Source organism: Acinonyx jubatus, chromosome B3 (assembly GCF_027475565.1).
Source record: "Acinonyx jubatus isolate Ajub_Pintada_27869175 chromosome B3, VMU_Ajub_asm_v1.0, whole genome shotgun sequence".
Lineage (NCBI taxonomy): Eukaryota > Metazoa > Chordata > Mammalia > Carnivora > Felidae > Acinonyx > Acinonyx jubatus.
In genome coordinates this window covers 104,959,669-104,982,770 of record NC_069386.1, presented here as the reverse complement: position 1 = coordinate 104,982,770, position 23,102 = coordinate 104,959,669, and the positions used below count along the sequence as shown (strand labels likewise).

The window sequence follows — 23,102 nt, the reverse complement described above, 5'->3', positions numbered from 1 at the left end:
AGCATTTCTAGAAAGTAGACATCCATCCATTCATTGATATAAACAACATGAAATGAACTGTCACTGCAGCTTGAAAGCTTTTCACTTTTAGAGAAATTAATATTGTAGGAATCAGTAGAGGAAGAGGTAGGAATGTCTCTGGCACACCAGTTCTCCCCCTTGGTCGCACATCGCAATCACCTGGGGAGGTTTTAAAACTCCCAGTGCCAATTAAGTGGATGGTAAGGAGGCTTCAGTAGTTTCTAAAGTTCTCTAGGTGTTTCTGATTTGCAGCTAAAAACGAGAAGAGAGCAGTGCTTCTCCAACAGTAGCACACATCAGCACCACCTGGGGATTTTGTTAAAATGCAGATTCTGATGGAGCAGGTCTGGGGTGGGACTTCTGCGGCTCTAACAAGTGCTCAGGTGATGTCAAAGCTCCGGTCTGTACCCCAGGCTTGAGTGGCAAGGGGCTAGAGGCCTTTGATAGTAGACAAATCTCTCTCCCAGAAAGAGTTCAGGATCTTATTTTAGGACTATACCAAACTCCCCGTGGCTTTATTACATTTGTCAACAAGAAAAAGACATCCCTTCAGGCATCACCTAAACCAATGGAAAGAAAAAAGCAACATCAGGAACACTGCTTTGGATGAAAATATTTAACAATGATCAGTATCTCCTTGAATGGAGAAGTATTTACAGAATTTAAAGGACAGAGATATTCCTGGATTTTGGGGACAATATTGCCATCCCTAATCTCATGCTACTCTTTCCTCAGAATGGTTTTATTTAGTAGCAGAGTCATCACAATGGTATCTGGTCAAGTTTAGGGGCAGCTGGGGGCGGGTGCTGCCACATCTATGTTGGGAACATCTGGTCCGTCTCAGAACCGAGAGGATCCTCTGAGTTCTTGGCATAGGAGAGCCGGCCACTTTGTCATGAGACTCCATTCAGCTGTCAACATGATGGGGCAATTAACTAAACACAGTTTTAAAAACTTCAAATTTAAACGTGTCCACAGTGAAAGGAATGGCTAGCCTAGATGACAGGGCTTTAAGTGTGCTATCTCATTTAGATTCTCAACAACCTTATGGGGTGATTACTATTATTATCCATATTTTACAAATAACAGAGCTTAGAAATGATGAGAGACTTGTCCAAGACCACACAACTATAAAGTAGCAGAACCAAGGTTGGGCCCCACTTCCATTTGACTCCAAAATTGCCACACTAAGTTCATCCGTGTGACGATAAATCTAGCTTGCTGTTTAGAGTTTTCTATGGGTATTTCTGCTGCTATAAGCAGTGTGTTCATGTTTTCCCTAGGCTGTGGTCTAAATATTTTTTAAAAAGCAGCCTTTTAATTTTTTAATTAGCCGGGTTCCCCAAAGATAAGGCTCTTTAAAGGTCAGATGTTAACTTAATCCTCTTTGGGTTATCATTGAAAAAGATCAGCTGTATTGACCTTGACAAAACCGCCTCAGAGGCTTGGGGACAGACAAGCCCTTCAGTATCAGTGAACACAGACAACTGCTGTTATGGGAAGGGGCATCTTCTGTGCTTTTGATAGCAGGCAGATTTGTTTTTCTTGACAAGACCCTGAGTAAAAAGACTTAATATCCATCTTCAGTGTGAATTGAATCGTGTCCTGCTGACATTAGATCCTCAGCCCCAAGGAACACCAGGCTGGCCACTGAGGGGCTGCGCTAGGCAGACTCAATGACCGCAAGAAGAAACAGAGCGTGACAGGGGCTGAATTGCATTGCCAAAAAGGGCAGGCTTGTCACATGCTTATCAGGCTGCCTCCACCGCAAAGCCTGACCAATGACACAAGACAACAGTGGCCCACAGCTTGTGGAACACTTTCCTAAGGAGAGTCAGGACTTCTAAGATATCAGCCTAAAATGCAGAGTTTGCCTGAAAAGAGAAAAACTCTATCAGCTTTGAGTCAACATGGTAACAGTTCTTCTACATGACAGCCGTAACAAAGCATTGCTATCCTGGGTGTGTGCTGGGATAAAGATGGGGGCACGCTGACCCACCCCAAGCCTGCACAAGGCTAGAGTGGGAACCGCTAGGACCAGCATTGGCAGTTGAGACAATTGGAGTCCTTCCCTGGGATTGTTTAAACTGTAAGTAAAAGAAGGAATCTTCACCCTTCCAGGGGCAGCGGTGGAGGGATCAAAGTTTAGGAGTTGTCAGCAGCCTTTCTGGAGGCACTGGTCTAACCTAGAGGAGGCGCTGGTGTAACCCAGAGGAGGCAACTGGTCTAACCTAGAAGGTAAGAAAGGCTACGGAGAAAGCAGGGAGGGCCCTCAGGCTCCTGGGCCCAGTTGTTCCTGAGGCTCAGCTCCTCCTGACCAGCCACAATGTAGTTGTTCAACAGTAGATACTACAAAGTAATAAATTCCCTTTTTGCCTAACCTAGTTAAATTTCTATCAGTTGTCGGCAAGAAAGCCCTGACTCCTACAGAGGAAGTATGAAATGTGATCTTAGAAAATCTGCACTTCATTTTCAGTGTCCTCTCCTCTGAAGTGGACAAGCAGTGCATTCCTGCAGGGGACACTGTTTTCTCCCATTTCATAACCAGCAGGCTGATGGCTCCTTCCCAGAGGATCTGGCCATCGGCTTTCTGCCATGTGGTTTTAAGAAAAAGCTGAGAATTTCAAAATGTCTCCTCTGGGGAAAATCTGCAGTTTCTCTAAGAATGGAAGAAGGAATGCACTTTAGTAAGCTGAGGAGTGCAGGTACTTTAGGAGAGCAGGTCTCCCAGCTGGTGTTCACATGACATCATAATGTCAGGAATGGAAAGGGATGTGCATTTATGGAACGTGCCTCGCAACATGTAAGGTACATTTTATAAAATAATCATTACATCACAGATAAGAACTGCTAGTCCATTTTGTAATGTAGCCGAGAAATATTGTGATTTTAACTACTTTCTAACCCCTTACCCATATCCTCTCTCTTATCATTCAAACATCCTTGGGGACTTCCTATATGGATAGGACTAAAATCCTAGCAGAAGAAAATTCTTGCTGTTTTAGTTCAAAGGTAGATTTTTAAAAAAAATTTATAGCAGATACCAGATTTTCAAATGTAAGAGCCAAGCTCTTGAATAATTTTTGTCTTTTTAATTCTAAAATCTTGTTTCCAAATACTAAGGGCCAAAGACAAAAGGACCTAGAGTCCAGACTTTATTCTATAAACCAGGGGTCAGCAAGCTATGGCCTTCAGGGGTAAAGCTTTTGTAAATAAAGTTTTATGGAAATAGTCACACCCATTTCTTTATGAATTGTCTATAGCTACTTTTGCCCTAGAACAGCAGAGCTGGGTGGTTGCAACAGAGACTGTATGGAATGTAAAGCCTAAAATAGTTACTTACTATCTGGCCCTTTTCAGAAAGCTTGCTGACCTCTGCATAAATCATAGGAAGGAGGAAGTATATAATAAGAGGTGGTGTTTTCTTCCCCCAAAAGGGATAAGGATTTGACCTGCAAGAGAGAGAAATTTAAGGATGGGTGACTAAAGCTTAGAGATTTCTGAGCTCTGAAGAATAGGCACAGAGCCCACCATCCTGAACTAAGTCTAAAAGAGAGTGGGAAATAAAAACCACAGATTGACTTGGAAGTAGAGAGTAGAGAAACTTTTGCCTACAGGTGACCCCGTGAAGGGTCTAGGGGCAGCCTCAATACAGAGTGTTCTGTAGGCGTTTCCAGAAGATTCCTATGTCCCCTAAAAAGGACTGGAGGTGACTCAAAGGGCTGAAAGCCTGGATGAAGTCTCTCAGTTATGACATGGGACTGCCACCAACAAATGAGCTGGACCATACATGTTGGAGACCCCAGCAGGACAAAAGCAGCATTAGAGACTGAGCCAGTATCCAAAATGCTATCAAGGGCAGGGGATGTTACATGTCCTGGATGCCTCATTCCTAATGCCAGGATAAACTCTTGGAGCCCCTGATTCACCCTCAGAACTCCAATTACTCCTTGGACAGAAAGAGATAAAATATGGGATCCTTGTCTAAGTGGTTCCCAAAAAGTGCTGAGCAGGCTTCCTGGAAGATAGTGTGGTCTCACTGTTAGCAGTATCTTTTAGCTTATCCTTCAGAAGTTCTGCCCCAATGAAGTGTCATCAGCATTAGGACAATAATATTGGTGTCTGAAACAGCACTGTCCACAGAACTTCCTGCTGGGGTGGAAATGTTCTATATCTTCACTGTTCATCCACTAACTGCATGTGGCTATTGTGCTTGAAGTATGGCTGTGCCACTGAAGGACTGATTTTTTCACTTGCATTTAATCTTTATTAACTTCTGTTATAATTTAAATAGCTACAGTACAGGTCTAAGAGATTAGATTATTTTCCAGGTAAAAATGAAAAGAAATAACTGAAGAAATCCAGTTTGAGAGCTAGTGGACCTTGTGACGTCTGTTTTCTAGTCTCTTCAGTTTTGTCTCTGGATTAAATTCCTAGAGTGTTCCTGTGGAATGTTCTCACACATATTACAGATTAGAGAACCCAAATGAAGAAGCAAAACACAGATCGTTTGACATGAGGATGCCTCAAGAACTTTTCTTTTGATCCCCGCAGGCCATCTGGAGCTGATGGACAAAGAGGTCCGAGATGAGGGAAAAACACAGATCGCAAAAGAAACCTAAGGTGAGGGGGCATCTGGGTGGCTCAGTCAGTTAAGCATCCAACTTCAGCTCAGGTCATGATCTCACGGTTGGTGGGTTCCAGCCCTGTGTCGGGCTCTGTGCTGACAGCTCAGAGCCTGGAGCCTGCTTTGGATTCTGTGTCTCCCAATCTCTCTGCCCCTCCCCAACTTGTGTTCTATCTCTGTTTCTCAAAAATAAATAAACGTTAAGATTTTATTTATTTATTTATTTATTTATTTATTTATTTATTTATTTATTTTTTGAGAGAGAGAGAGAGAGAGAGAGAGAGAGAGCGAGCGCGCGCGAGCGCCAGCATGAGCAGGGGAGGGGCAGAGAGAGAGGGGGACGGAGGATCCGAAGCAGGCTCCGTGCTGATAGGCTGACAGCAACTGCAAGCCGGATGTGGGGCTTGAACTCACAAACCGCGAGATCACGACCTGAGCCCAAGTCGGTCGCTCAACCGACTGAGCCACCCAGGCGCCCCGGCGTTAAAAAACGTTGAAAGAAAGAAAGAAAGAAACCCAAGGTAAGAAAAGAAGGTGGTGGGGCACGGTTGGGGCGGGAGATGATGTAACTTCCTCAGCTGCCTGGTTTCTCATCCCCCAGTACTGTCAAAACCCCTCCTGAACCAGTCTCCACACCCAGCTGTATTTGGTCTGCTCTTATCCCTTCTTTCCTCCGTGTCCAAGCCTGTAATTATTGACACCAGGTGCACTGCTAACACTCATCTCCTGTGACTTTATCATTCACAGAACTGTGAGTGGTAATTTGCCAACTTCCATGGAAGTTTCTTTTTAAAGGCAGAAAACGCTGGGTGTAATGTTACATCACTAAAGAACCCTTAGACAATAGAAAAGGAAATCGAATTTATCCAGGGAACAAAGGAGTCTGCAGCTCACTTCTCTTCAGCTCTAGACAACACTGTGGAATTGACTGCAGGGCTCTGGGAGAACAGAGACGGTGCTCAGGACAGGAAGCGGCTTGTGGCAGGAGAAGCTCCTGGGGTTGGTGCTTAGTAACTCCAAGTGGGGCATTTGCCCTAATGCCAAGTTGAGATTGAAGCGAGGAAGCAAAAGACTGGTTTATGCACTCAATAGGTTGCCAGGGAAGACCACAAAGTAGTTAGGAGGTTTTGAAGGCAGGCTTCCTGGTTTCAGACCCGGGCTTAACCAGTTAGTAGTGGTGCACCCCTGTACAAGTCAGGCACCCTTTCTAAGCCTCAGTTGTTCATCTGAGTAATAGGACAATTATCATGCCTATGTCAGGGTGGTGTTTGAAGGATTTAAAGAAGATGCTGTGTGGAAAGCACTCAACCAACTACCTGACACAGAATACACACAGTGTCAACCGTGTGGCAGTGCTGGTTTGCTTTGCTTTGCTTTGCTTTGCCCAGCCGTGTGCAAAGTGGTCATAAGACAGAGTAGCCGTGTACTTTGGGGCATACACCTGCAAATCTGTCATGTTCGGTATCTTTGGAAGAAGAATGTTCCATCTGCAGCTGGTTTTGTGTATCTCTTGCTTCTGTTGGCCTCTGTGCAAGTCTCTTTCCTTAGGAAGGCAGACTGACAAAGACTCCTTCCTCCCTTCAGGCCTTTACTTGGCTCAGGAGACCTACGGCTCCAGACTGAGAGGTTCGGAAGTCCCCTCCAGTGAGCTAAGAGATAAGAAGAGAGTGATTAGTAAATAACTTTCACCTTGGATGACAGACGGATGAACAAATTACACATTGTGACTCAAATACAGGGGACTCTAAACTGTGTGTTCAGCGTGTCTCCCAGCTTTGGGGTTTCTCAGGGGTGGGAAAATGAGGTCCAAATCCCAAGGGTCCCTGGTAGGTTCTTCAGTCTCTTCAAGACCAGTGCAGTTTCTAAGGAGCCAGTTCTGGAGGATTTAAAATCTTATCTTAGTAACCAGATTTCCTTGCCACTCCTCCCCATCAGCTCTTCTGTGGACTACATTGCTGCTGAGGAATTTGTGTGAACGCCAGTTCCCCAGTCATGCTCCGTTCTCCGAGAGAGACTGAGGAAGAATTTAGCAAAGCAAGGAGTTAGGAATAAGGTGGAGTGATGATATGGGACACCTGGGAAGGAGAGGCCATGAGGAAGGATCAGACATCTGCCCACAGATGAGAAGCATGATGATAATTCCCCACAACCCCCTTCCTGAACTTGTCTGTGAGACTTCATCTTAACCCCTGGCAACAAGTGAAAACACTGCCTACCCTCCATTTAGAGAACAAATAATCGTGGTTCACAAGTTAGAAATTAGGCCAAATTTAGTCATAGGGATACAACCAATATTCACAGCCCTTGAAAAACTGCCCTGGCCATGGGGACAGGCACTTTGGATGGCCTCCAGCCCCTCTCCCCTTGCCCGTCAGGGCAGGAGACCACAGTGCTTGCTTCTGTGCTTCCCAAAGGCTGAGAGCCTGCCTGAAGATATCTCAAAGGTGAGTTTTTGAAAGTCATACTCATGGTGATCTTGACTTTTTGTGGTGAAAAGATTAATTGGCCAATTTGAATTTAAGACCCAAATGGACTTGACAGGCAGTGTCTGCAGTGCTGCATAAAATATTTCTTGTTATTCATTCAGCTCAACTCACCCTGACCTTGAATATGGGGGAAGCATACATCTGAAACCAAGAGCTCACCCTGCTTGCAGAGTGGTGGGTGGGAGCCCCCATAGGAGCCTTCTTCCTGCCAATGGGGAACCACAAGCCTGATTCTGTAGGGGCAGTGGACACCCAGGGAAACAGTCACTTCCTGTTCAGGAGGAACCTCCAGTCGACTACTGTAGCTCATGGCCTTGAGGAAGTTGAAGGGGCCCCCAAAAACCTAGCAAAAATCTATCTGAATACACAAACTCCAAGACAGACTTCAGAGCTGTGCCCACAAAAGATGGTGCCAGCTCACCTGCTGACAAGCCAGGGGTAGGGTGTGGGGACTCAGGAACAGGGTGCACTCAAAATGACATATCAGAGAAAGGGTTAGTTAGTATCCAAAATCTATAAAGAGCTTATCAAAATCAACACCCAAAAAACAACCCAGTGAAGAAATGGGCAGAAGACAAGAACAGACATCCAGATGGCTAACAGACAGATGAAAAAAATGCTCAACATCACTCATCATCAGGGAAATACAAATCAAACCACAATGAGATACCACCTCATACCTGTCAGAATGGCTAAAATGAACAACTCAGGCAACAACAGATGTTGGCAAGGATGTGGAGGAGAAACACTTTTGCACTGTTGGGAATGCAAACTGGTTCAGTTGCTCTGGAAAATGGTATGGAGGTTCCTCAAAAAATTAAAAATAGAGCTATCCTATGACCCAGTGATTGCACTACTAGGTATTTATCCAAAGGATACAGAAGTGCAGTTTTGAAGGGGCACATTTCACCCCAATGTTTTTGGTAGCACTATCAACAATAGCCAAAGTATGGAAAGAGCCCAAATGTCCATCAACTCACGAATGGATAAAGAAGATGTGGCATATACATACACAATGGAATATTATTTGGCAATCAAAAAGAATGAAATCTTGCCATTTGCAACAGTGTGGAAGGAACTAGAGTGTATTATGCTCAGCGAGATAAATCAATCAGAGAAAAACAAATATATGACTTCACTCATGTGAAATTTAAGATACAAAAGAGATGCACATAAGGGAAGGAAAGCAAAAATAATATAAAAAGAAACAGGGAGATAAACCATAAGAGACAAATACAGAGAACAAATAGGATTGCTGGAGAGGTGTTGGGTGGGGGGGGATGAGCTAAATGGGCAAGAGGCATTAAGGATGGCACTTGTTGAGCTAAGCACTGGGTGTTATATGTAAGTGATGAATCACTAAATTCTATTCCTGAAATCATCATTACACTATATGTTAACTAACTTCGATTTAAATTAAAAAAGAACAGGGTACACTCAGAACTTAAGTCCCAGGTGAGCACCTCCCATTAGCCCCATCCAGGTGCCCCTTCCCCACCTCAGGGCAGCCCTGAAACAACAGGTAGGAGCTTTTTGGAATGACAGTGGCAGCCCATGTGGTCTCTGCCCCCGTTCTGCTCTCTCCTATTTGCAAAAGCAGCTGTACCACTACAGACTGGCTGTGCCTGTACGCCAGACTTTCTTGGTCTAGCAGAACTGGCACAAGCACATGCCTGGGAGGTTCCAGGATGGGGCTTTATCTGCTGTCTCCATAGTAACAACTATCACTTACTGAGTTGTTATTAGGGAGCGTCCCTGAGTTAAGCAATTGACCTACATGCTTGACTCAGGGGGCTAACATTCTGCATCAGCTGAATGCTGCCATTCTTCCACTCCCCTGTTCATTCACTGGCTTGTCTCATAAATGTGAACAGCATCTGTCACTGTTTCTCAAAGACCGGAATCCAGTCTTTCCCACATCTTCATCTCCTACAGAGAATTAGCTCAGGGGCTTGCATGTACTGTTGGAAATGTGAAGGAAAATCCTCCATGTATGTACTGGATGTCATCGACTGAATGCCTGCCATGCTCACAATTGATCTTGCCTTATCCCACGTGACTTTCCTGCCCTACGTCAGAGGTTGGCACCTGAGCTTCAGGCTCCTGTCTCAGGCTGGGTGTGGTCTGTGAGATGGCTGGTCCAGAGAGGGAGCACCGTCGAATGAGACTCTTGAGAATGGATGTTGACTAGCCAGGCAATCAGATTCTCTCCCTTGGGGAAATTTGATTAAAGGCCTATGGAAGGAGTTCATCAGTTGGTGGCAGCAAAAGTAGAATAAGTTGAGTCACACATATGGTGGAATCCTGAAAGTGAACAAGCAATGTCTGCCCACATGTAAGAGGCTAGAGCCCTTATATCCTTGAATGATGTAACCCTGAGGCTCTATTTGTCTAACTAAAATTAAGTGCTATATTTAGGAACATGTGTACTCTTCTACAGCCATCATCCAAATGTATAAATGCTGTAAAAGAATTTGGGAACATAAACCAAAATGAAAAACAGCCAAAGGGTTTCTCTTTGCTGAGCCCATTGTTTTCAAATTCAGGACAAGGCCAAGCACTGTCCATTGCCCGCACCTGCTTTCTTCCTCCCCTTCCTCACCCGATTCCATAGTCTCACATGGCTAACTGGAATGGGGTCTCTGGCCACGCAGGCTGCTATACCTAGACAATGGGTCACTGCCTTGTTTTCCAGATGGTCTGTGGGTTGGGAAATCAAACTCTGCCTGACTGTTGTATTTCTGGTTGGCCAGGGAGGGGCATTCTCTGGACATGGTAGATCTAGCATGTGGTCTCCTGTTCCCTATAGTGCCAAATGGTAGGTGCTTTTTGTCAATTTCTAGGTAATTTAATTTTTTTCAGTGTACATTGTCTTTTTCTATCCTCATTATAGTTTGTCTCCAGATAATGGGGAATTGAGTATTCTCAGTAAATCTGCATATCTCCATACATAGCCATATAAGATGCAAACATGTTTACATGATGGGTATTGCCAGCAAATGTGACATGATAACCAAAAATAACTACACTGTAGAAAGTAAGTGTTGGGTTCAGCTAATAACATGACCAGCTAATAACATAACAGGATTTTTTTTTGCCATGAAATAAAATATATTGATCAAAGTACATGCACATTGCAAATAGGTATTGCCAACTGTCCACAAAAATAATGGCTGTATTAATCTACATTCAAGAGCATATACATTCATATGTTCTCATGCATTGACCAACACAGGGTCGTATCATTTTTTAGTTTTTGCCCATCTGAGAGGTGAAGAATCATACCTACAAAGCAACCACTAGTTCTCCTTTTTTCTAATGGGTAGTGGTTTTTATCAGTCACAGTCTAGTCAGGAAAACAAAATTTATTCCAGCTTTCTGGTCCATCTCCTATAATTAGCATGAAGTAACTTAAAAAGGAAAAAAAAAATCAGCTGGCAAAGGAGAAATGTAGTTGAAGGGATGAGAGCCCCAGCATCACAAGGTGGAGTTGAGAAGAACAGATCTGGAGCTGAGATGTTAGCTTCAAGACCAGCATATTTCCATGGTCACTGGAAGTTAATATTGCTTCTGCAGTGCTTTTGCATTGTCTTTTTTAATTGAAGTATAGTTGACACACAATGTTACATTAGTTTCAGGTGTAAAACATAATGATTTGGCCAGTCTATATAACATAAGATGATTTTGTAATACTACAAAATCCCCTTTCCTAACTCATTGTGGATATGAGGACATCCAACCTGAATGCAGGTAGAGGAAATAAAATGTCATAGAGTTTCTGTTTGGATATTTTTATATAAATGTTTCTTAGAAGACAGTGGTTCCTGAAAGTTCTGATCACAGGTCAATGCATCCAAGTTAGAACTTAACAGTGTGAGGTTGTCAAGAAACAAGGGACTTAAGATTCCAGTCAAGAAGGAGTATTGGGGACCAGATTTATCCTTCCACATGAAGCAATTAAGGACATAGACAAAATATATGAAACAAAGACTTTTAGGACATTGGACAACCAGGCAGTAAGGCACAGGGATCCCTGAGAGAAGAGAAACATAAAATATGAACCTGTGAATGCCCCAGCTTATTGCCTGGGGAGAGGCTACATCACAGGGAGGGGGGGATTAGGTGGAGCCTTGTGACCCCTCCGCATTGGGTAGACAGAGTTTGGAGTCTGGGTAAGCTCAGGCACTAGAATTCTCAGGAGAGCATCTCTGAGAAAGCTTGAGAGAAAGGGCTCTAGAGAGCAGCAGAGGCTCCTGCAAGTCTCCAGCTGAGCTCCAGCCAGCACATGCATATGAGGAAACTACATAAGACCAGGTACAGGATCACCCAGTACTGGATAATGTATAAATATTCCACATATTCAGTAGCAAACTTTATGTGACCTCAATTTAGAGAATTTTAAAAAGTATCACCCCCCTTATGACTTAATTACCTCTTAAAGGTCCCACCGCCAAACACCATGACATTGGGGTTTAGGGTTTCAACATACTGATTTTTTTTTAAGTTTATTTATTTTAAGAGAGAGAGAGAAAGAGAAAGAGAGAGAGAGAGAAAGCAGGGGAGGAACACAGAAGGAGAGAAGGAATCCCAAGCAGACTCCATGCTGTCAGTGCAGAGCCTGACATGGGCTGTATCCCATGAACCATGAGATCTTGACCTGAGCTGAAATCAAGAATTGGAGGCTTAACTGACTGAAGCACCCAAGTGCCCCTTGACATATGGATTTTTATATATGAACATATTAGACATTTGAACATTTAGCTCATTGCATAGCTTAATCCCTATTCTCTCTCTTAAAGTCATTGGTATATTTTTGAAAACTACCTTTGAGAATAAGGTATAAACAAATAGTCAAATCAGGACTCCTGTTTTGCAAAGAAAAATTCTAGCTTTGACTTTTGGAAAAGCCAATCAGACAAAGATTAGCAATGAAAGTATGTCTAAAACTTTCAGGATTGATGGAATAGTTGAAATCTACCTCCTTAAAAGGAGGTGAAGATTGATGTAATGTTCTCTCTGAGATAAATGCTTTTGCTAGCACATTATCAATGTCCAGTCTACTCTCCAGGGCACATTGTCCAGACTCAAGGCCAAAAATAGGGTGGGGTGAGGGAGCCAGGAAAGCTTGGGGATGGGTGAAACTCAGAGATGGAGCAGGAGGCAGGCTGGGATGGCAGTCAGTCAAAGGCAAAGCTCAGGATTGGATCAGGAACCAATAGAGGGTTGAAGCTCAGGACAGGGAATTCAAGGATGGAGTGAGAATATGCTAGGCACATATATTAATTCTTACAAAGTTAAAAGTTGGAAAGGAAAGGGAAAGCCTTTCTTTACAGTAGAATACAGAAAGTATGGAGGTACAAAATCAATTGATGCTAACACTGGTAGGTGAGAGTTTGATGAGGAATAGACAACACAGTCTCAATCAAATTCCACATTAATTACAAGGTGAAAAACAGTGACTTCACAGTGGAGAAAACCAGCAGATATCACCTTAATTGAGTGATCAAAGATGACATAAACCACCAATAATGGGACAAATAGGTAACATGTGCCTCCTGGATGTGATGCACCAAGGAGGACATGGCATCAGTTCTGTGGTGGTCCTGCCACAACTGCATCATCTGAACTAGTAATGAGAAAGCACTGAGGGATAGTCTCAGAATAACTGGCTTCTTTTCCTCAAAAGTGGCACAGTCATTAAAGACAAAGGTGGGCTGAGGGACTGTTCCAGAATGAAGAAACTAGAGAGACACGACAGCTGATTGCAATGCATGATCCTGGGTTGACCTTGGAGTGGCAGAAAGGGCTATGAAAGGCATTTTGGTGTAATTGATGAAATTTGAACATGGACTATAGATTAGGTGACTGTGTTTTATGAATGTTATCTTTCCTGGCTATGATAATTGGGCTGTGATTATGTAAGAAAACATCCTTGTTCTATGGAAATACACGTTGAAGTATTCAGAGGTGAAGAAGTACAGTGTTTCAACTCATTTTCAAATGGTTCAGAAAACAGTAACTGCTGATACAACCAATAGTGTACTTATCTAAATATTTTAGATAATTTAGTGTTTGCCCACTCCTCCTATTGCCAGGAGTTGGTTAAATTCACCATCTAGTATGTAAGCTACTGAAGGCAAGGACTAAAGAGTAGACATCACAGAGATGTCCTGGACTTGGAACAGTAATTGATGACACTTTGTATTGTCCCCTCTGGGGAGGGGCTAATGCAGTTTTGAAAATTGCATTATGTGAGGCCAGGAGCATTTTGGGAAGCATTTGAATGAAAAAGATGTGGATGTAGATATTGGGAGACTTGCGAGATGATTTACAGAAGACAGTTGCCATAAATTGTTGCCCAGTATTCACTCCCTCTTCCTGTGCTCTGATCTCCTCTAGGACATCTCTTATACAGCCTTATGTCTGGTCTCAGTGCATCACTAAATTTTGGCATCTGTCTTACAATGAAGCTAAGAGGATAGACCATTCCTCTGATTACCTTGGTTTTCACTCATTTCCAAGCCTGGTTTTCCAGCCTTCTTATAAGTCTGTGAGCTTCTAAGAGGCTTGCTATAAATTTCACTTTTTCCTTAAGTATTTCCTAGAGTCAAGATCTGTGGCCTGAAAAGGAAGAACCCTGACTGATCTATTCACTGTGTGGTGGGCGCTGTGGTAGGTATTTTGCATACACTGTCAACAATTCTCAGAGCCCTCTACCAGCCTCATGGAGAAGACAGGCATATAAAGGCTAATTGCTAGTAGCAAGAACCACAAATCCATTTGTCTCAGCTAATCGAGAGTTTTAAATGGGGATCCTAAGTACAGTTTTTACTGTGGGAATCGGAGTTGATCCTCACCAGCCAGATAAGAGGAAGCGGAAAAAACGGTTTGCAAGCTCTGTGCCTCCAGCCTGTGCCCACGGCCAGGTGAGGCAGGAAGAGAAATCCATCCTCATAAATAAAGTTGTTAATCTTTTAAACAAATGGTGCTGGGAAAACTGGATATCCATATGTGAAAGAATGAAGCTGGACCCTTACCTTACACCATATACAAAAATTAACTAAAAAATGGATCAAAGACCTAAATTTAAGAACTATATAGCCCTTGGAATAAAACACAGCTGAAAATCTTCATGACTTTGGGTTAGGCAATGATTTCTTAGTTATGACACCAAAAGCACAGGCAATAAAAATAAATAAATCAGGCTTCACCAAAATTAAAAACTTTTGCACATCAAAAGACACTATCAACAGAGTAGAAAGACAACCCACAGAATGGGAGGAAATATTTGCAAATCATCTATCTGATAAGAGATTAATATCCAGAATATATAAAGAATCCCTACAAGTCAACACACCAACAAAACCAAGCAACCCAGTTAAAAATGGGCAAAAGTTAAACTAGACATTTCTCCAAAAAAGATACACAAATAGCCAATACACACATAAAAAGATGCTCAACATCATTAGTCATCAGGGAAATGCAAATCAAAACCAGTGAGAAACCACCATAGGATGGCTATTTTTCAAACAAATAAACAAAGAGAAAAGTATTGGTGAGGATATGGGGAACTGGAACCCACATCATTGCTTCTGGGAATGTAAAATGGTGCAGCTGCTGTGGGTGACAATCTGGCAGCTCCTCAATAAGTTGAACACAGAGTTACAATATGACCCAGCAATTCCACTCCTAGGTATATACCCAAAAGAATTGAAAACATGGACTTCAAGCTGTATTACAAATATGTAATCATCAAGACAGTATGGTACTGGCACAAGAACACTCAGATCAATGGAACAGAATAGAGAACCCAGAAGTAGACCCACAAACGTATGGCCAACTAATTTTTGACAAAGCAGGAAAGAATATCCAATGGAATAAAGACAGTCTTTTCAGCAAGTTGTGCTGGGAAAACTGGACATAACATGCAGAAAAATGAACCTGGACCACTTTCTTACACCATACACAAAAATAAACTCAAAATGGATGAAAGACCTCAATGTAAGACAGGAAGCCATCAATATCCTCGAGGAGAAAGCAGACAAAAGCTTTGATCTTGGTTGCAGCAACTTCTTACTCAACACGTCTCCAGAGGCAAGGGAAATAAAAGCAAAAATGAACTACGGGGACCTCATCAAAATAAAAAGCTTCTGCACAGCAGAGGAAACAATCAGCAAAACTAAAAGGCAACCGACAGGATGGGAGAAGATATTTTGCAGACGACATATCGGATAAAGGGTTAGTATCCAAAATCTATAAAGAACTTATCAAACTCAACACCCAAAAAACAAATAATCCAGTGAAGAAATGGGCAAAAGACATGAATAGATACTTCTCCAAAGAAGACATTCAGGTGGCCAACCAACACATGAAAAAATGCTCAACATCACTCATCATCAGGGAAAGACAAATCAAAACCACAATCACACCTGTCAGAATGGCTAACATTAACAACTCAGGCAACAACAAATGTTGGTGAGAATGCGGAGAAAGAGGCTCTCTTTTGCACTGCTGGTGGGAATGCAAACTGGTGCAGCCACTCTGGAAAACAGTATGGAGGTTCCTCAAAAAATTAAAAATAGAACTACCCTATGACCCAGCAATTGTACTACTAGGTATTTATCCAAGGGATACAGGTATGCCGTTTCCAAGGGGCACATGCACCCTAACGTTTATAGCAGCACTATCAACAATAGCCAAGGTATGGAAAGAGCCTAAATGTCCATCAATGAATGAATGGATAAAGATGTGGTGTGTGGAGTACATACAGTGGAGTATTACTTGGCAGTCAAAACAACTGAAATCTTGCCGTTTGCAACTACATGGATGAAGCTAGAGGGTATTATGCTGAGTGAAGTTAGAGAAAGACAAATATCATATGACTTCACTCATACGAGGACTTTAAGACACAGAACAGATGAACACAAGGGAAGGGAAACAAATAATATAAAAACAGGGAGGAGGACAAAACAGAAGAGACTCATAAATATGGAGAACAAACCGAGGGTTACTGGAGGGGTTGTGGGAGGGGGGATGGGCTAAATGGGTAAGGGGCATTAAGGAATCTACTCCTGAAATCACTGTTGCACTAGATGCTAACTTAGATGTAAATTTAAAAAATAAAAATTAAAAGAATTGAAAACAGGGACTCAAATTTGTATACCTATGTTCATAGCAGCATTATGCACAGTAGCCAAAAGGTGGAAAAACCCCTGTCCATCAATGGGCAAATGGGTAAACAAACGGTGGCATATGCATTGTTGGGATAGTAGCTGTAAAAAGGAATGAAATTCTGATACATCTTAGAACATGGATGAAACTTGGAAGCATTATGCTAAGTGAAATAAGCCACATACAAATGGACAAATAGTGTATGATTTCACTTATATAAATATCTAGGATAGGTAAATTTCTCAAGATAGAAAGTAGACTAGAGGTTGCCAAGGGCTGAGGGGAGGGGAGAATGGGAAGTGACTGCTTAATGGATACAGTTTCTGTTTCGGGTGATGAAAATGCTCTGGAACTAGACAGCAGTAATGGTTAAACAACATTGTGAATGTACCTAATGCCACTGAATTGCACACTTAAAATGGTAACTTTGTTATGTATCTCTTACAGTAACAAAATTATGTGAAGAGATAATAAAGCTGGTGAGATTTTCTCTGAGAAGTTAATTTGGGTGGCTAATGATCAAAGATGTTTAAAAAAAATGTTGGGTTTTTGTTTTTCCCAGCTTGAGGTTATTTTTTTACGGGTTATCTAAATCATGGATGGAGGTGTATCTAGTATATTTTCATTATTAATATTCTTCAGCTTGCACAATAATCCATATACACTAGAATTTCTCTTTGTCTTTTCCCCCAGTCACAAGAAAATGATTGGAAAGACTGTCACCAAATTTGGAGGCTTAAGTTAGTCTAACTTCAAATAATAGGCTCTGTGGCAAACATCACATTCACTTTGATGCTCCCAGAAACACTGAGGGGTAAGATTATCTGCAGAAGACCGGACTGAGGGCCAACTGTCTGTGGGCACACAGGAGCAGTTGCAGGTGAGGATAGCAGTGGAGGGGCCTCTGACAGGGCGGCTTTAGCATATCTGAGGGTTAGTGACAGCAGGGCTTTCTTTAGTTAATATTGGTTAATAATTCTGCCCAGCAATGGGCAGCATGGCTGGGACAGCCGGAGGATGAAGTAGCCAGTAAGTGGGCAGAGCCCACGCTGGTGGGTTTTGCTTTTCGTTTTTTGTTTTTGCTCATCACTTATGTTCAGAAAATTTCTACTCCAAAGAATTGCATTTACTAAGAAGAAAAACATATTATTGTTCTACCTCCTGTCCTGGCCACAACTGGCATAGGTTACTGGCTCAGAATGGAAGGAAGCGGAGCACAGTGTGAGGAGGGAAGCTTTCTGATAACACAGAGCTTCTGGCAGGGTTCACACCCAAACTGTCATATTCACGGTGAATGGACTTGGGTAGCGGCTTTAGAAGCAGCTCAAAAATAGGCGCATGATAATTGTACACCCGAAGAGAGTCACCTCAGAAATAAGTTGCTGATAAATTGGAGGATCTGTTTGATAAAGTGTTTTTTGAATTGTGAAGTATGTTGTCCATTGTTGAAACTTGAAAAAAATGATACACTGTCAAATGCCGAACTGCTCTTAGCTGACTCTACGTTCTGAATGTTAATGTTATTTTGTTTTGGCTGGGAGGGCGGTGGTGGCAGAGGGCAGCGGCAGCAGCGAGCTAGAGCAAACAGGAAACCTCAAACAGCATTTCATGTGGTCCCCGCCTGTCTGCTCCCACGCACTTGCCTCAAAGTACGCAGTTCAAATTAGACCACCGCTCCTGGGTCGTGCTGGCCAAGTAATAGCTAGGCCAGCTAAGTCGGGGCTCAGCTAAGGTCATGAACGTCTCCTTCATGGAGTCACAGTTCTGCCACAGATACTAAGGCTCTCTACAGCCCCTATCTCTTCCAGAGGCTCCGGAACACTCCTCAGGTGGAAGAAATAACAGATAAACTTTGTGACTGGGTAATCAGCCCAAATTACTTAATGACTGTTAGGTTTGGGGCAGCACTGTCCTGGGTGGTGTATGAGAATAACACACAGCTCCTCTATGTGTTGTGGAAATGCCACTGAACTTGACAGTAAAGCTGATTTAACATAAGCAATGCCATATTCCTAACATAGACTTAGTGAAAAGCTCTCTTCAGGAAGCAAAGGACATAAAAAGCAGGCTTTCTTAGTGTTGTGCCTTTAAACCTCTCTTACTCCCCTTTGGGGATCTGAGTGTGGGAAGTTCCTGCTAAACCAGGCATTCTCACTGGCCTCAGCCGCCTTACCTTTTCCTTTGCTCATCTGTTTTCTCTGCTGGGAAAACATCCTGTTTAGCCCTGTCTATGCAAATCCAACCTCACCCTTAATGCCAGGTAGTCTGCTTCAACACGCAAAGATGCAGAAACACTGACCTCTCATAATTGGGAGCACTTGCGATACGAGATAATCCCATGTGGTCCCTGCATCTGCCACCAGCACTTATCTCAAAGCGCACAGTTCAAATAAGACCACGTCTCCTGGAGTGTATGTAACACCAATCTCATTTTCTGCAGGCACACACACATGCACAGGCTTATTTATCCAAACGCATACTGTGGCCCCCTGGTAGCTATTAGGGTTATCCACAATTATCGTGGTTTGTTCCTTTCAGGTTTCCTGAAGTTAGGTGTGACTTGCTTTGACCAGTGAAACAATCCAGGTGGAGTGAACAGTAAAGCAATTCCCATAAGACCCTAGGATCTGAAGGAGACAGGCATGTTTGGCGACAGCCAGGAGACCAGTGTGGCTGAAGCAAAAGCAAGGGAGGGGAGTCTGAGAGGTCTCAAGAACCTCACATAGGGGGCTTTGTAGGCGACTGTTAAGGACTTTGGCTGTTAGTGAAATGGGAGCCACCTCAGGAATTTGAACAAAAGATCCCAGGAGGAGCAAGAGGGAATGTAGGCATCACTGGGATGGTGGTGGGGTAACCTTCCAACTTAACCTTAACTGATGAAAGAGTTTTTAGTTTTCCAGGTCATTCTATCTTGCAGGCAGGTTCAGAATCACTGCTTCAGAGAAGACAGGGAAACAATGAATAGAAGGGAAACCTGCAATCCTTACCTGAAACTTCATTTTAATCACTTTCCTAATCGAACCTACAAGTGACAGTTGACAAATGATATTGGGTTATCCCCTCCTTCCCTTTATACAAGGCCTTTGGAGGGACATACTGGAGGGAGAACAAGACGACTAATCTACCGACCAGTGATGCATTATATTGACTGCTGTAAAACAGAAGGAGGATTTATGGAGCCTAAATTGGTTGTTTTTAATTTCAGAAAAGTAGAATTTTCTTAAGTTAAAAAAAAATACCTTGTTTTTCCACTTTAGAACCTCTTCTTGCCCTTATCTCCTTTTCTTCCCCTCCTCCACATTCTTTTCCTCTTCCTCCTTTACCAAAGAGAAAACTGCCAACTTCATCAAATGACTTCAAATTATTAAAGTCTAAGAAAGTCACAGATTCTAAGATTAAAAAGTACAATTATTTTCACATAAACATTCAAATTTTTATATCTGAACAAATGAGTTTTGAACAAAAGTGTTTGACTTTCAGTCCAAGAAACTAAAATATCAAAACAGTTCCAAGCGACTTAGAGAACCAACTATGTGATCTTCAGAAACTGCTACTGCATTCTTCCTTATTTCAAATCATGGAGACTTGCCCTCCAGGAAGTTTCCTTCTTGGAGCCCTGCTCCTCCTGAGATGAAGTTTTACTGACACTGTAGTTCTGTCAGATGCCAAATCCATCTGGTAGTGAAGCAGCAAACCTCTCTGAAGGTCAAGTTGAACCAGTAACACTAGTGACAGGCACCTTCAGTTGACCTTGAACAAGGATATTTATATATGCATATGTAACACACTTATAACCATATTGTCAGTAAACAGTCCAACCTACCTATATTGTAGAAATCAGGACAGAGCACAACGATATCCAAGGATGCAGAATTCAGCACCCTGAGACTTCCCTTAAAAAATGTTTACGCAAGTCCTAAAGTGAATGTAGTCTAGGAACTTACATATTTAAAACAAAGCCAAAGGACAAAAACAAGGCAAGCATTCTGATTTCAGACATAAAAGTAAATACTAAGGAAGGACACCCAAGCAAGCTTCCTTTCTGTGATCTTGGCACATTAGCAGTTTTGTTGCCCTTATTAAATGCTAAGACCTCTTTTTATTTTATTAAGGATCATTGCAGCAAAATCTGTCAAAATACGTCAAGAAAAGTGGACAGTTATAAAAGCTGAATTTATATAAGTAACATGAGGACTTTTATTTGCCTAATGCCAAGTTAAAAACTCACTTCCCATGTGATTCTACTGTATCAAATCACTAGAACATTTTACTTGTTTTGTTATAAGCAGTTAAAAGATCAATGGCTAAAATAACAGAATAACTCTGCTCTTATAATGATATATATAGTGAATCTTCATTTTCTTCATTAAATATGATCAAATACACATTGAAGATTGTTATATTGAAACTTTAAAAGACAATCTTTGGAATGGTTTCAGTATGCTAATGTGAGGTACATATATAAACCCATTTGACCTAGAACAGTCACAAACTCATCTAGCAAATCCTTTGATTTTTAAATATGAAACAATTTTAGTTGATAGCAAAACAAACACAAATAGCAAAATACAATACAAAAAAGATTTTTAGGAAGGACACAGCACGACTACAATCTAAGTCAGAATTTGTCATCTAGTTAGAGCCTTCATCCACCTATTAACAAAGACAGCACTTAAAAGAGTAATTTTCAGAGACTCGAGTGATGTCTCTGTCAGACTGAGTTGGATCCATAAATCTCTATGACCTTAATGTGTGAAAGGAACTCTGCTCACCTTACTTTTATGTTAATTCAAAATAAAACCATAAAATCATTTTCCCATCTTATCTTTATGCTTTATTATAATCCAGCATTAATATTTAAACTCTGTAATTTCCTTTCCAGGTCAACTGCTGGAATAACATTTCTCATAGCAATGTCCAAGCAAGTTGATCTGATACCAGCGCATCTAGAGGGCTGGCTCTACGAGAAGCTGAAATGACAAAGAATAAGTGACTTAAAAACTGGAGATTTAATTTCAAGGTAGGAATCATAAACTTGGTATTGTCTGTTTTTACCAAACTTCATATATGCAAATTTTACATACGTATGGTTTTTCTTTAAACCTGTCATCCAGTTCTAAGGGTCAATTCCAAGGAGACACAACTAAATTGCAGTAATGAGAGAAGTACTGATTTGTAGTCTGATCATTCAAGAATAACTAACTTCAGGGGTGCCTGGATTACGCAGTCAGTTAAGCATCCCACTCTTGATCCTGGTTCAGGTCATGATCTCATGGTTCATAAGATCTAGTGCCGCGTTGGTCTCTACACTGACATTGTGGAACCTGCTTGGGATTTTCCCTCCCTCTACTGCCCCCCTCATTCTCCCTCAAAATAAAAAAATAAACTTAAAAAAAAAAAACCTTTAGAAACTACTAAATTTAACGAAAAAAAATGCCATTTTTATAGATCAAAGATGGTCAAATATCAGAAATTTCACTGACTCAAACTGACATCTGAAAAAATGTACCTTATGTACTCTTGCGTACCTGTAAGGAAAGCCACAGAGAAAATGCTTTGGTCTAGGAGACCCAAGCCTCTACCTAAACTATAGCAGAGGACACATATGCAGTATGTTGAGGTAAGCCACTATCTAGGTAACAGTACAACTATTAAACAATCTTATAAAAAGCTTTCTAGATACTCTGAATCACCTTATACAAGGTATCAGAGAAATTAATATGAATTTCACTAGACAACATGCAGCAGCTGAGTCCAAATCGCTTACCCATGTCTGGCAAGTGGCTGGTTTTGAGGCAAGTAAACAAAATGCTGTAGAGGGCATGCAAGCTAAGCTTGTCTGAGGCAGTTCACCTAAGAATAGATTTTTCAACTTGAATCAAAATTTCTGTGATTTGATGGGAATTTCAATCTAAGCAATTAAGTGATAGCAAGGAAAGAGCACCCCAATATTCGTTGCTCGGTAAATAATGGCTTAAAGGGAAAAAAATAATTGAAATAAACAATTTTTACTTAAAAAAAAAAACAAACACAACAAACCCTACCTTCAATGTTTAAAAGAATTACAAAAAAACCAAAACCCCAGGACACAAAACTGCACTTTGACACGTGAACATGTACTCATTACATGTGAGCCAAATAAACTTATTTGCCTCAACCCTCATTTCCAAGACTTCCCACCTTTAATTAATTAACGTGTTTTCATTATACATTCCACAATGAAAATAGGTTTTGCAGTTCCTGGAACTTCACTTACGTCACTAATTTGGTGTACTTTAAAATCCCTCTAATTATGCAAGCCTATAAAGTAAGTCACACTTTCAGACATGAACACAGGTAATACAAAATACCAGAATTAGCAGAAGCATCAAAGCACACAGACACGCACACACACTGCTACTATGAAGTGAGCACTACATCAGGGATACTCAATGGGTAAGGCCTTTTCCAGACCACTTCCAATTCCTAATCTCAACTCTTCAAGAGAGTTAAGAAATATTTATCATCTGTAAGAAGACAAATGCAAATGTTCTTGCCAAAGAACTTCTTTGTTTCTGGGATGTTTTTATGAAAACCATCAATTCAAACTTGCTTTCAGTACTCTTCCTAAAATCAAGAAGGCACAAGACTATCAGTTCTATGTTCTTTAGCCAATTAACCAAATTCAGTTGAACAAAAATTCTCTTAATTTGTCCTAATAACTTCAAATTTTCCACGTTTCTAGGCAGAACAAAAATGCTGCTTGCAATATCAAACAATCATAAATACACACACATTATGTAATTGCCTGTTTATTT

General features: G+C 41.6%; 1 long non-coding RNA gene across 1 annotated transcript; it reads left to right on the top strand.

Moving 5' to 3' along the window:
* Nucleotides 1–1,694: 1,694 nt before the first annotated feature.
* LOC128316048 (uncharacterized) lies at nucleotides 1,695–22,794 on the top strand. Its single transcript, XR_008299434.1, has 3 exons — nucleotides 1,695–2,110; nucleotides 4,576–4,644; nucleotides 21,188–22,794. It is a non-coding gene; the product is annotated as an uncharacterized LOC128316048 (long non-coding RNA).
* Nucleotides 22,795–23,102: the final 308 nt, after the last annotated feature.